The sequence below is a fragment of the Amphiura filiformis genome, chromosome 10 (assembly GCF_039555335.1).
Source record: "Amphiura filiformis chromosome 10, Afil_fr2py, whole genome shotgun sequence".
Taxonomy (NCBI): Eukaryota; Metazoa; Echinodermata; class Ophiuroidea; order Amphilepidida; family Amphiuridae; genus Amphiura; species Amphiura filiformis.
In genome coordinates this window covers 62413946-62428204 of record NC_092637.1, presented here as the reverse complement: position 1 = coordinate 62428204, position 14259 = coordinate 62413946, and positions in this window count along the sequence as shown.

The following is a 14259-nucleotide window of genomic DNA, read 5'->3' as shown; positions in this document are numbered from 1 at the left end:
CGATTACATCGCAAACCGCTAGCGGCGCCCTTATTGTGAATAGCGAGAATTGAAATGGAAATGTATAAACTTATAGAAAATATCATATTATTTTAACTTTGTTAATTATATAAATAAAAAAGTAAAATCTTGTTTTTTGTCTGAGATATTCGGCTCTAAGCATAAGATTTCATAGTTTTACAGTCCAAAGTTGATATTCGCGAACATAGGAAAAAGTGGCCCATAAAGTAAAGTTTTATTGTTAGCAAAGATGTTACTGATTCCTCCGCATATAACATTTACGCCAAAAAAAGTGACCTAACGTGTTTTCTGGACAGTTTGATTAATTGGGTAAAGCGTTTGAGCCCGAACTAATAAAGAAACCAAGTAAAGTATTTTTCTGTTAACCAATATGTTACTGATTCCGCTACATAAACAGTGGTGACATGACCCCCGTTTTCAAAAATGCAACTTTTTAAACCTTTTGGTGATGTACCGGAAACAATTTAATAACCTGATCATTGCAGCCAAAGGAGTAGATAATATTACATCTCCTTTATTATATTAAAGCGTTGTCAATAGTTTCTATTCATCACCAAGAGGTTTTGTTGCTTGGATGGTTACCATGTGAAACTTTAATTACAGTAATGAAATGATATTAATATTTTTGTCGTTTAGATATACCAACCGCTCTATTGTAGCGTGATGTACGTGGTATGTAGCTTGAAATGTTTTTTTCTGAAACCTTTTTGTTTTCCGTGTAAACTAAATATATGATTACATTGTAGTGTGGGTATGTACAGAGCATGCACGGTATATTGTTATCATGTGGTTTCTCCTCATCCTTCTCGATTTTAAACACATGAAAGTGATAAGGCCAGCGCTAAAACTACAAAAGGCCCAGGGTCCATATGTGGTACACTTATGGGTCTTATCCCGTAGATATGTATTTTGCTCATCTTGGCCCCAGTGATCAAAGGTTACGGGAACCAGGAGTCCAAATGTGAACATACAAAGCATGCCGTTCCTCATCAAATGAAGCAGCCTCAGGGCCCTGAGGTGCTACACTGATAGCCCCATGAGTACTCTACTAGTATATTATGTACAAGTATACGTGAGCCCCATATGCCATATACCGTATTGACGCGAGTATAGTCCCACCTTCGAGTAAAGTCCCACCCCCAAATTTTCGAAAAATTTCAGAAATTAAAAAAATTTATTATTTATTTTTTCGGCTTTGGAGTGTCCCAGGACCTAGACCTAAATGCTAGGATCATTCATGGTTGAAATAAAAAAATTCAAGATGTTTTGTATTTTTAATATGAAAATTGATACTTTGCATATGGGCCTTAAGTTGTAAATTTACCTTTTGACTATTTTTTTTGCCCAGATGTTTAAGGCTAAGGCCACAGAGGCCCAAATGTTAAAACAAAGGACCGAACGTTTCTCAATAAATAAAGTAGATACAGAGCTCAGATTTGATACACGTACACGGATAGGTCTTCAGTATTATGTTTTGTATGTATATATGAGACCCATATGTCAGATAATATGGGGCACAGGGTCGCAAACGCTAAAACATAGGGCCGGATGTAAATCAGTAAACATTTTCCGCCAAAATTGTATCACTTGTCACATAACTAAAGACCTCATTGCATTTATTCGCAAGAAATGAATTTATTAATGTTTATGATTGTATGAGTGTTGAAACAGTTTGCAATGTAAGATGTTCACTAATTAGAGAATAAATATTTTTATTTTGCCTATCCTCTACCGTGTGATAGACGACAGGCAGGTCCAATATTTTGAGTAGTGGATGCCGGCGCAGCCGGTATCCACTACGACCGTGACCGTGACATTTGCTTGACACCAATTAGTTGAATTCTCCACCTCTAACCCCCTAATTACGTCTAAGCCCAAATATGTGTTTTCCCCCATAGACCCCGAAGATATTCGATGCTAGACGACCAAGTACCATTACTGTAACCATATAATCTGTACAAGATGCAGCATTTTTGGTAAAGCTTGCATTTTAGCCAAAATTACTCCTGCGTGATGTTATTATTATTTTTTATTATTTATTATCTTTACCCAGGGTATGCCCGAATCAGCTTAAAGCTGTTCTAACCGGGGCCCTGCAATATACAATTAAGTTACAACAATATTAAAAGACACTCATATAAAATATAGTAATTATACATAAAAACACATTTAGATATACAAACAATTATGGCACGTAATTTCATATAATCATAGGTATATACAACTTTTAAAACATCAAATCCTGCGAATATGCAATCTACTTCAGAAGGCTACTTTTATACATTGTCTTAAACGACTGAACATTAACAGCATTTCTAGTAGGCGGGTCAATATTATTCCACAACTTAAGGGCTGGGGTATGAACGTTTGGACAGTATTTATTTTGGGACATCAGAGCACATCAGACATATCGAATTGCATTCTGAATACGAAGAATGTCATTCTGATATCAAATAATTTTGATTTTTGAAATTCGCAATTTAATACACATTTTATGGCAAATCATTAAAATTGATATTTTTGATATTTAACAGTACTTGAAGTAAACTTTAGAAATCTGATGATTTATACTTAAAGTGTATGTAGGTGGGATGAAAAGCCGACGATCAATTGAAAATTTTGACCTTTCGTATTGAAGATATGGATTTTTTTCCCAAAACACCAAAAAAAAATTAGGTCTTTTGGGGAAAAAATCCATATCTTCAATATGAAAGGTCAAAATTTTCAATTGACCGTCGGCTTTTCCTCCCTATACACACTTTAAGAATATATAAAAATTTGAAAAATATCAAATTTTTATAATTTGTCATAAAATTTGTATTATATTGTGATTTTCAAAAATGAAAATTATTTGATATCAGAAAGACATGCTTCGTATTCAGAATGCAATTCGATAGGTCTGAGGTGCTCTCATGTTCCACAAAAAATACTGTCGAAACGCAATAAACGCTCATTTTAGATCCCTTAACGCTACTATAGCTAAACGAAAATTTAAAAGACTCAATGTCAGTACCATGAACAATGGGTGGAAGAGCTAGCAAATCAGCTGCAGCCTGCCTAGTAACACGATCGTGATTGTCACGCACATAATTGAACATATTATGTAAATACTGTGGAGCAAGACCATTAAGACATTTATAAATCATTAGAGCTTTGAAATAATCATTACGATCTGATAGCCGTGACCACCTTAGCTCTTGAAACATATAATTAGATGGAGTGTAGTAATTAACACCTAAAATCACTCGCGCACATCGCTTTTGTATTACATCAAGTCTATGACAATCTTCTTTAAAACGACCATACCATGCTAAGCTACAATAATCAAAGTGAGGTTGAACCATACTTTTATAAAGAACATTTAAATTATCAACATTAAGATATGGTTTAACACGACGTAACAAAGCAAGTTTACAAAACACATTTCGAACAACATTATTAACTTGCTTATGCCATTTTAATTGATTATCAATTACAACACCCAAGCATTTAAAATTATCAACACATTCAAGATCATTACCATCAATTCTAACAGAAAAATCATTTTCATGCACATTATTAAGTCTTGCACTAGTGCCAACTAGCATGATTTTTGTCTTATCAGAGTTAAGGAACATCTTATTCGTACGTATCCAAATCATAAGCTTTTCAAGATCACACCTTAATTTACTTGCAATATCACGAGCATCATCCCCACTAACAGACAATGTGGTATCATCAGCATACATTGAAATATAACCATGCTCAATTACTTTACACATGCTATTAATAAAAATGATGAATAATAGTGGCCCAAGTATGCTACCTTGAGGAACACCTGAATTTACAGGAAGTTCATTTGATAAAGCTCCTTAAAAGACACTCGTTGTGTTCTATCATGTAAATAAGAACGAAACCATTTAACTGTGTGGTCAGTTGCGCCCATTTCACTTAATTTATTCAACAACATATCATGATTGACTGTATCAAACGCCTTACGCAGTCATTTTACCTGAATTCATATTGCTCAACCAGTAATCTGTCATTTCAGTTAGCGCCGTCTCTGAATGGAATGGACGAAAACCTGATTGATGTTGGTTAATCAAATTGTGGTTACTGAGAAATGTATAAACATGTTTATGAACAGCTTTTTCGATGATCTTACTTACACAGGAAAGAATGGAAATTAGCCTATAATTATTAGTGCTGTTTAAATCGCCACCTTTGTGAAGGGGAACAACTCAAGCTACTTTCCATACGTTTGGAAAAACACCTGTATACAAATACATATTCATATATGTTAAACTATCAAAAATGACAGGTTTAGCAATTTTGAGGAGCTTACAACTTATATCATCAAGCCCAGTAGCTTTCGCTGGACTCATGTTAAGAATTTCATTATTTACAAAATCATGCGAAATACAAGGTAAATGCAATTGCGGCTTCACATCGATACCATGGGTGATAACATTAGGAATACAATCATTACTCTCATCAACACACTCAATCAATTTCTTTGCTACATTTGAACCATTTGAAATGTCATTATCACTTGTTAAAACATTATCATTAACAACAATAGACGAAGGGTTTGTGGATGGTTTAGATGGAAGAATATTTTTCAACGTTTTCCACAGCTTACCAGAATCACCCATACATTGTTGCACAGTATTAGTTGGACCCCAAATGTGTCATGTCAAATAGAGCATGCGCAGTTGTGTCCAAATTGACCTTTTGACCGAGTTTGTTGTTTTTAGAAGTTCCGAGCGCGATCTTGACACAGCGGCGCGATACAGCGACGCGGTACACGGGCGCCGCTAGTCAGTCGCGCTACGGCGCACAACCAAAGTCGCATTGATTATTTTTCAGAAGTCCGTCATGATATGGGCTGTAAGATAATCAGTCGTCACTACGAAGCATACACAGTACATGCGAAGTGTAGACGGCTGATTGGAATTAGTCTATATGTGATCCTGATATGATTCAAAATACGATTAAGGGCATTTCTAGAAAATCTAAGGTCAACCAATGGTCAAAAGCGGTAAAGGTCCAACAATTGTCCAATTTAAATGAAACGGAGTCTAAGTGATGTTAATATGATCAAAACATGATGAAGGCCATTTCAAGATCACAATCTTATCCAAGGTCATTTTATCACATATATTGTTATTAAACTTAGTATTTACATTTTGCACGAAAAGACGATTTTGTCTAAAGTCATTTCAAGGTCATCAGAGGTCATTTCAAGGTCACGGCTGGACTTCGTGCTCTTACAATGGCATCATATCTAGTTTTCTTATGTTCTGAAAAAAAAAACGCACTTTTTAATATTGAAACACGTTAAATCGTTTGTTGTTCATAAATCAAGCATATGGGAAATATAAGAGAGGATATCATTTAGGTTGGTCTAAACATATATGAAATGTGCTATTCCAGTTGAAAATCATACACTCCCTCTGGAAGACATGACCTTAATCTTAATTTGTAAATGTGACTACCTCATTGGGTGGCTTCATTTGATATTCACATTCCCTGTGTGGAAGATTAAGGTCATGTCTTCCATATGGGGTGTATGGGTTTTAACTGGAATAGCCCAATGCAACATCACCATGCCAACAAACAAACAAACACCACGATCACAACAAATCGAGCAGAGCTGGTGTCAGTGGATATATATTTCTTCTGGTTACTCTGACACTTGACAAGACCCGATTTGCAGATTCTCACGTTAAAGAAAACATTAGAAACATTAACAAGGTGATATGAATTACTACATTAAGGTATGGATAAACCAATTACTAGCAAGTGGGTGCGGACCATTATGAGAGTGATAGTTCAAGGAATCGGCATAATTCTTTCTTTGTACCTGTGTCAAGCAGAACAAGGTAAGTGGAAGATATTTCTACGACTATCATAACAAATATCATTCCCACAGCCTCCCCCACACACACAAACCTGTTGTAATGTGACACGTTTGTATTAAGGTTATTAATTATTTTAAACTGTTGTGATTTGGTAGTTCACAGCATCTTACGAATGGTACTGAGCTTTGGCAATAACAGCATTGCTCAATTCATAGCGAGCGTGTAGAAGAATCAAAATATCACAGATACACTTTTATAGGTGCTGCGGTTCTTGAGTTACGTTGCAAAGAGGGCTGAAACAACAACACTTTTGTAAAACGTACATAACTCATTAACAACAATAAATTAAGCAAGTTTGCAAAGTATATGATTTGTAGAATGAACTTTTTCAAAACATCAAGGCGTTAATTTTCAATAATATATTGATAATAGATAAAGAAAATTGATTTTTAGGTTGCTTCGACCAACAATACCTCGTCCACCCTTAAATAATTTTTTATGGGATAGAAGAAATCCATTTTGTGCCACTTGACTTATATTAAAAATATTTGTATATAGTAAATTATTTGCCCCTCGTCATACGAAAGAAGAACCCTAAATCAATAAGCACACCTAAAAAATCAGTTGCCCTCAATTTAGTAATTAAAATAAAATAAGCACCTGATACCACGTGGTACCAATAGGGTAGATTTAGCCCACTATTTTGACCCACATTTAACTTCATATTGGTGTTTAGGTAGAAAATGTGGGCGCTACTCCGAAGGTCGCTATTCTGAATGTTCGTTATTCCGAAGGTTCACTATTCCGAAAACAGAAAAGGTTTTCTATTCCGAATATGAAAAACGGTTCTCTATTCCGAATATGCAAAAATGGGTTCTCTACTCCGAAAACGAAAAATGGTTCTTTATTACGAAATAAGTAACCGTGTTCTCTATTCCGAATATTTGATAAGGTTCTCTATTCCGAATATGAAAAAAGGTTCTCCATTCCGAAATCTTAATCCGTAGAATATCCGTTTATATTTTGGTAAACTTTTATTATTCCAGGGGACATTTCTGAAATCATAGCAATGAATATCAAAGCATCATTTTGATTGTAGGCCTACTATGTTGAATTTTAGGTCGTTTTACGAAGCTAATAAATAGGGGAGGTGGGTTACTCGTCCGCAGTGTACAGTGACGTATCCGGGAGGGGGGGGCAAGGGAATAGCGAACCTTTAATAACATTCGAAATAGCGAATGGTAAAATTGCACTTTCGAAAAAGCGAACCTTCGGAATAGAAGCCTTCGGAATGACGGACCTTCAGAATAGCGAGAGAACCCAAAAAATGTCACTTGCTTTCTATTCAACAAAAAAGACAACCTGAGAACGTTCCCCTATTCTCCGTGTGTGTGTGTAAAACCAGAAATAAATAATTATGACACTTATTTCCAACTTCGGAGAGCAACATAGGCTTTGTTGATTCTCGTGAGTGCAGACATATTAAACGTGATTTTACCCCGAAACTTCTATTTTTAAGGGTAAACGCGGTATTATTGGTCGAAGCAGCCAAAATATCATTGCATTATCTAAATTAATATGTTATTGAAAAAATACACGTTGATGCTTTGCAAAAGTTCATTCTACAAATCATATACAAATCATATACTGTGAAAATTTGCTCGATTTATTGTTGTTAATGACGTATGTACGTTTTACAAAAGGGATGTTGTTTCAGCCCTCTTTACAAGATAGATAGATAGATTTATTATTATCTTTTCACTCAATACATGATACAAGAATAATACATAAGAATATTACATTATAAAGATATAAATAATAATACATACATAATAACTATGGAAATGCATAATACAACGATGAGTGTACAACATAACTCAAGAACCACAGGACCTACAAAAATTATCCTTCTACACACTTAACTTGTTATGAAATAAACAATTCAAATTTTGCCAAACTCATTAACACTCTCAAGATGCTGTGAATTACCAAATCGCAACATTTTAAGATAGTTGCTTAACCTTAAAAGCTTTTTTGTTATTCTAAGTATGGAGTAAGCAAAGTGCAGCTCATTGGTATTACAAGTATAAAGACACCACGTTTTACTTTTTTCAAGACACCTCAACTATAGCGTCATGGTTGTCAAGGAGTGATACGGTCCAATTCTTGATTTACATTATTCTATCAATTCTTGATTTACATTATTCTATGGTAGTTTATCGAATTCGAAAAGCAATGCATAAAATTGTCATTATTAGCAATGATTACATAAGAGTGTGTTTTACTGCTAGTATTAGGAATTAGGAATTGATTGCAGTCAGTTTCAAGTTAAAAGACACAATTTGAAATTCCTATATTTCCTGAATGGAATATTGGTAGTAGACATAAATGACAGAAAGGCCGTCCTATAACCCGGAAGATCATGTTCTGGCTTCTTTAGCTATTAAATAGAGGTTAAAAACTGAGCATCGGTAATTTGGAGGGCATTGTTAAAAATCTAAACATTTTGCCTTTGGAACCGAGGAATATCCCGAGGGGCGTAGTCCCGAGGATATTCCGAGGTCCAAAGCAAAATGTTTAGATTTTTTCACAATGCCGACATATTACCGATGCGAAGTTATTAACATCATTCATTACCGTCACTTTCATCTCTTCACTTTACAAATTAACGCAGTAAACACACAACTTTCCTCAAATATAAACAATTTTTACGTTTTGCCCCCGGGTTTACCTTTCCAAAAATCGATCAGACTAAAACAGGACGACCAATAACAGAAGTTCGAATCACAACATGTGCAAGTATGGCAGCGCGAAATCAAAATACGACGGCCAGCGCTCTCGCAATTTGTTCAACGCACAACACGGCGCGTGCGGAGGTTACTAATATTTACGCTGACGGTGCGGAGGTCCACTGTTGTTTATTAGTGACCGCGTTCAGCGGTTGCGTTTTGCCAAATAAATAAAAATGATTGGATCGCATGTATCGCGTATATTAATGAGGTTATGAATTTCTGTCAAAATATGTCTACACAGTTGTGGAAACTGCGTTTGAAAAGCTCTCAGTTGTCATACATTAGTCAGGGAGACTGTGGTCAGCCGTGGGATTTGAATGATTAAAAGATCTCATCTATCAAGATACCTTATATAGAACCCAAAGAGCAAGCAAAGTGTTAGTAGACAAGTCTGAGTTATGGCAGAGGGAGACAATCTTTATTTCTAAAATGGCCGCCGTTTTGATATTTATTTTTACTATAATCTGAGATACGACTATAAGGCTAATTTTGGTGACAATACCCACATTTCCAATACTCATAATTAAGAGGGCACACCACGGCTGTGTTTGTTGACTTAGACCACAGCTATGGCTAGTGGAATCGAGGTTTTTTGGAGTAACTCAAATTTTAAAACCAGAATTTGTTAAATAAACCTTTAAGATTCAATTACTAGTATATAAATAATCACAAACTTTGTGACATTGTAAGACTTGGTAGTTACCTAAATTGATATACATTTTATAATGCTGAAAGTATGATTAAGGGTTAAGCGGGTGTAATATTTGCGTTGCAGGTGTGATCATTATTAAGCTGATAAACTTGTATTTCGCCAATTAGTTGTGGCGTATTTGGTGCATGCTATCGGTAAACATGAGCTTAATGGCATAGATTATTTGGGTTTGTTTATAAAGATAAACATGCTAAAATGGCCTTCTTCTAAAAAAATCTATAACGCAATATTCGAATGTTTATACACGTTAAGCTATAGAGACCAAAACAATATTTCCAATAAATTATGCAGACTACTACCAAAGTATGAAAGTGCATGAAAACCCATTCGACCTTTTGTTCTTAGGCCTAATTCGTTTTAATAAAATGCATGTGGATAGTATGCGTTAGATGATCTCATCCGTAACATGGCAAATTATATTTTCTTATGTTTACCAGTTCCTTGCTTAAAGCCTATTTGTTAATATTAGATATATAGCAACAGACTGGCTTGTAATATTGAGCAGAGGGCTTACATTGTATTTATAATTGCTGGAGACTTTAATGAATCACGTATTGACAGATTATTGTTTGGCAATCAATTGAAACAACTCATTAAATTTCCAACTAGGAAGGACGCTATATTAGATCTTGTTCTTACCAATTTTAGTCAGTATCTCAAAGAACCAATTTGCTTACCAGCAGTTGGAAGGAGTGATCACAATTGCATTATTCTTAAGGGTATACGAAATATTGTTGGTCAAAGCAGCCAAAAAATCTATATTCATTATCTGAATCAATATATTATTGAAAAATAACACTTTGGTGTTTTGCAAATGTTCATTCTACAAATCATATACTTTGAAAACTTGCTTAAACTATTGTTATTTTAATAGGGTTATGTACGTTTTACAAAAGTGTTGTTGTTTCAGCCCTCTTTACAACATAACTCAAGAACCACAGGACCTACAAAAGCATATCTGTGATATGTGACTTCTTCTACAAGCTCGCTATGAATTGTGCAATACAATTTCTACTAAAGCTCACTACCATTCGCAAGATGCTGTGAACTATTTTTTTGCTGCCGCACGACCAACAATACATCGTATACCCTTAAGCCATGTAGTTCAATCCCTGGTAATAAAATCAAGAAGTCCAGTGTGGGATCATTTAAGGATTCTAATCTCCGTAGTTTTGGCACATGGATTCAAAACCATGATTGGGAGGAAGATAATTATTAACACCACAGGCCACAACTGACACCTTTTATGCTTAGTTGAATGATGCAATAGAAACACATATTCCATTGGTCACTGTAAAACATCATAAATCTGATAAACCACGGATAACTCAAAAAATTAAAAATATAATTCGTGACCGCCAAACTGCCTTCATGCAAGGTAACACAACTCAGTGAACGTTTCTACACAATAAAATCAAGCGTTTAATTGAGCAAATAAAAATGAATTACTATGCTGAAAGGGTAAGACATTTGCAAAAACAGACGCCAGGTTAGGGGTCATAACAAGGTACTGTTCAAATGAAACATGTATTCAGGTACCAGGGGTCCAAGCTAATAGCTGATACATTTTCTATACAATGGGGCTAATTTTCCAAAAACATTTTCAAATAGGAGTGAGAGAATCTCTCATTCCATGGATTTGTAAGTTTCTGGTAGACAACAGTGTGTCACATATAATTAAACTTTATCTGACTACAAACAATTTAAATGGGAGGGGGGGGGGGCTGCCACAAGGCACAAAATGGATTTGTGTGTGTTGAGGGGTGAGTGTGGAGATAGGATTAGGCAATGGTGTTGCTTTCATTATGTACAATATAATAGTTAATGTTTTTCTCATGTATATTTGGTGCTTAGGGACCGATCGTTATTTACGGCAGGGGGGAATGGGTTTTTGGCAAAAATATCGACAAAAATTTCGCGTTCCCCCCCTCGCGTCCGCTCAAAATTTTCGCGTTCCCCTTGTTTTCCCAATTTTCTCCATTTAAAATTTAACAATCCCCCTCCTGGTTCAACTAAAATTTCAGGTTCCCCTCAAGACCACAAAAAAATTTCGCGTTCCCCTAAATTTACCCATTCCCCCCCTGCCATAAATAACGATCGCTCCCTTATTTGATTTGGTGTATGGCGCGTATTATTTGGGGCCACTGTGTTTGGGAGTAAGAGGTGCGCTTAGAAGTGAGTAGGGTGCGTGGGGGTGCAGTTTGATGGAGTGAGTATGAGATAAATTTAGACAGGGGGTTGCTTTTATAATAATTATGTGCAATATAATAGTTTATGTTTTTCTTATGCTTATTTCTTGTTATAATGAATTTTAATAACCTTTATGTGTAATAATAGTAAAATAAGTTTGATGTTGTAAGATCGTAAAAGATAGCGCAATTTGGCTATTTGCCACGATGTTATTTTGAATAAATATGAAATGAAATGAAATTAATGAGTGGGTAATGACAAGTAATGAGAATGATAACGATTATGATGATAATGATGAAGGTAATGATGACCATAATGATGATGCCATGATGATGGAAAATAATGACGATGATAATCTGATGAAGATGACCATGACAACGATGTTCATCATTTCAAGATGTTGATGAAGATGATGATGATGATGATAATGATGTTTATGACAACGATAATCATCATCAGAATGATGGTAATGATGACGACGATGACCAGAACGACCAGGATGTTGACATTGATGAGGCTGATCATACATACATACACACATACATACATACATACATACATTGAGCATTTATAAAGCGCTGCTACATTAAGAGCGTAGCGCTACATACAATATTGAAGGTGGCAAAATGCCATAATATATACAAAAGCAAAATATATACAGAGCAACAGAACAATTAGGAAGAATTATACAAATGTGTCTTAAGAGACTTCTTAAAAACAGCATGTGGTGCAGATCATGATGATAATAATGTTGATAATGATAATCATGTAAATGATGAATGATGATAACGATGATGAAAAAAAATCATCGCAGGAAACAACAACATTTGTAAAGAATTAAGTGTTTATCATCAGGTTTGTCAAGAGAAAGTATTGAACAAAAACAGTTAGTCCTACTTAATTGAATACAAAGTAGATTACTTATGGTATTGTATTTTGTTTCTCAGTATCAAGTTACTTTCTGTTTACGTTCTCCACTTACTGCCCCTTGCTGTTGCCTATTTTTTAAAGAAATTTACTGCAATTTATAAAATGCTAATTTATTTGTAGTGATCCGAGTACTTTTCTTTTGGCTGCTTCCCAGCAAACACAAAACGTTTTTAAAACGTTTTAAATAAGTTATATTTTGGCTTTTGGTTTAGGTAAAAACGTTTTAATAACATTAAAATGTCGGGTTATATAAAGGTCATGAAAACGTTTTAAAACGTTTGTATGAAAACACACTACAACAATATTTCTAAAATGTTTTCAAAACTGTTATTGTAAACTATTTTTGCAAACATTTTTGCCAAATATTTTGTCAACACTTAAATAACATTATGTTAAAATATTTGCCCCAGGAAACACAGAAATGTTTTCTTCAAAACGTTTTAATAACATTTAAATGTCGGGTTATATAAAGGTCATAAAAACCTATTTAAAACTTTATTGCAAATATTTTGGGCAAACATTTTTCGCAAAATATTTTTTCAACCCAAAAATAACATTCTGTTTAGAATGTTTTGTATCAGGTTTTCAAAAATGTTTTTGGAATGTTTTTATACCCTTTATATAACCCGACATTTAAACGTTTTATGTAAAACATTTTGTGTTTGCTAGGCAGTAGATTATCAAAACATGTTTTTCAATGTTATGAAAACGTTTTATACCCTTAGTATAGCCTTTATATAACCCGACATTTAAACGTTTTCTGACAACATTTTATACATTTTGCGAATGATGTCGAAAACGTTTTGTGTTTGCTGGGTTCTCTTACTGACACACTCACTCATGAATCCAAACAAACTGAGCGAGCGATCCCCACTTTTACATGTTATTAATTGCACCATAATTTAGTATAACAAAATAACGGCGCATGACTCAAACAAAACTTAACCAAATCCAAAATAATGATATTCCTGTATAACACTATCCCCTACTAGCACAACCCACTTGCCAAAACCGTCTTGGTGTAGAAGATGGTCGGATAAGTGACAGCCAAATTACAGCATCCACCGAAGCTACTACTCACAACGTCTACCACGGGGCTAACAATGCTCGTCTGAACCACGTTGCTGTTCAAGGCAGTATTTCTGGATCATGGAGCGCCGTGATCAGTGATAACAACCAATGGATCCAGGCAGATCTAGGCAGCCTAACATGGGTTACTGGCGTGTTAATTCAAGGAAGGAAAGATTGTTGTGCACAGTGGGTGACCGAATTCAAGGTTCAATACAGTAATGACGGTACATGTTGGACGTTTGTGCAGCAAGCAAACGATCAGAGAGATATGGTGAGTTTGTATTATCAATTATAGACGAATCCAATTTCACGCATTCCTACTCCTCAATGACAGCCATGGCCGCGACGGGGACCCAGTTATATCACCCGTGTTACACGTAGACAAAAGAATGATGACAGTTTACAACACAAAATAATCTAACATCGAATTTTAAATGGGTTTAATCCACCCAATTGGGTACTCAAAACACTTGTTTGTGCATGCGGGGAACCAAATATGGCTGACCAAATCCTGACTATGTCTTGGCTCGTTGGATTCGTATATGAATGTGAAGGGGGGGGGGGGGGTTCAATCCTTACCTTAAACGCCGTGGGCCCGGGGTCCTTTCTATCCGGGTTTCTATCCCGTGGTTTCAAATTAAGTATTGCGATTCCCATCATGCACTATTATATCGGTTACGTCCGGCTGGAGAGTGTCGCA